Source organism: Pteropus vampyrus, unplaced genomic scaffold, assembly GCF_000151845.1.
Source record: "Pteropus vampyrus isolate Shadow unplaced genomic scaffold, Pvam_2.0 Scaffold153, whole genome shotgun sequence".
Taxonomy (NCBI): domain Eukaryota; kingdom Metazoa; phylum Chordata; class Mammalia; order Chiroptera; family Pteropodidae; genus Pteropus; species Pteropus vampyrus.
Genome location: NW_011888934.1, coordinates 480544 through 482559, shown reverse-complemented (window position 1 = coordinate 482559; position 2016 = coordinate 480544).

Genomic DNA, 2016 nt, shown 5'->3' with positions numbered 1-2016 from the left:
GTAATGAGATCTGAAAGTACTACAAAAATGAAAGTAATACAATGATTTATATTGTAACTCTTGGTTGAGTCCCCAGTGAGGAAAGTTGTAATTAGCTTTCATAATTGATCCCTGCGTTCTCATGGAAATACTCTGAAAATAAGTGAGGATGGGAATGGTGATTAACTAAATGGGCATGAGCAATTTTACTGGGATGATGAAACTATTGTGATGATGGTTACACAGCTCAGTAAATGTAATAGAAATTACTGGATTGCTCACTTAAAATGAGCAAACTTATAATATTTAAAAGTTGTTTTAAAAATTTAGAGAATCATTAAAGGAATAAAACGAGACCCATAAAACATCCTCTCTCTTTTAATCTCATAACGAATTCGTCAACAAACTTGCCAATTGTTCCTACCAAATACCTCTTTTTTATCTTTTTACATACTTCAAGTATATAATACCTAATTCAAAATATAGCACATACATAGTAGAACACAATGAAGAATTTTCTTTCCACTATTATCCCTCAGCCACCCAACGCCCTCCCTGAAAATAATCGATGTTAACAGTTTCTTGTGTATCATTCTAGAGACACTTTATGCATCTCCAAAAATATATATGTGTGTATTCTATCCTCCCACTACCATACACAAACCTTTTTTTCCTACAACTCGTAACATATTTTTTCCTGGAACTGTAACATTACAGTTTTCTGCACCTTTCTCTTTTTTACTTAATAATCAATATCATACCAAAATCTAAATATCACTCAAATCTTTTCTTTTTCTCTTTTCTGTCCTACTGGCAGAGAACTGGGTAGAACCCCCACTACCTCTTTCCTGGGCTATTGTATTTCATCAAATTTGAGATGCCATCTGTTATAACATTGTTCTTCGGGGGCCATTAAGAGAGAAAAATGTTTCCAATTAAATTATGACAAAGCATTGATTGTAAGATACATCTCAATTTCAGAAAAAAAAAACATAATGATAAAAAGTGCACATATATGCACAAACATATAAACAGTGAAACAGAGTATTATAACATTCTCCAACCAAGTCTCCAACATCAAACCTGGCTTCCTTTCAATTCAGTCTCCTGCCAGAGTGATTTTTCTAAGCTCTAGGTTTAATCTTTTCATTCTTCTACTTTAAATCCTTTATGGCATCTCATTGCTGCAGGATGGAATCCAAATAACTTAGGGTGACACACGAGACCCTTCTCTTTTCGGGCCTCATTTCTCTCCACAAACCTATGCTCTAGACATACCCAGCTCTGGACTATTCCTCAAAAATGTAGTGCTCTTTCAAAACTTTGCATTTTTGTACATGTTGTTCCCTCTGCCTGGAATACACTTGACCCTCTTTCCTCCTAACCAAATACCATTTGTCTTCCAAGACTCATCTCTGGGAAAACTGCCAGGAATTTCCTGAATTCAATTAAATGTTCTTTCTGTATTGCCACCCTCACTGTGCTTAATTCCATCAAAAGCAGTCTTGTCTAGTATTAGGCTTCATTGTTTCCTTGCCTGTCTTCACTACTCTTATTTTCTTGCAACACAAGGGATTGCCACAGTACCTAGGTTATGGTAAGCATTCAATAAGTATTTATTGAACAACTATGTACTTTGGCCCTGGATGTAATAAACATATCTGCAATAATGAAGGTGTGGTCATCTCAGTACAGGGGAAAGTACACTGTGTCTGAAGTCATAGAATGCCAGCTATGGGCTCTGACACATCTAACCCTCTGATCTTAGTTTGGTCAGTTAATGTTTCCAAGACTTGGTTTCTTCGACTAAGAACATGAGCAGTATTACCTACTAAAACAACCGTGAAAGGGAAGCATCTGAAGTAACTGGCATGGAATTGGTGCTCTAAACACAGTAGATTTATTAGAGTGGCTGGAACATCTTATGCCATCAAACAGTTTTTATGTACCCTGAAAGCAAACATACCACTGACACCTATTGGACTGTTTTTATTCTATTTTATTGTTGAAAAGGTGATATATACCATGTTTAAGAAA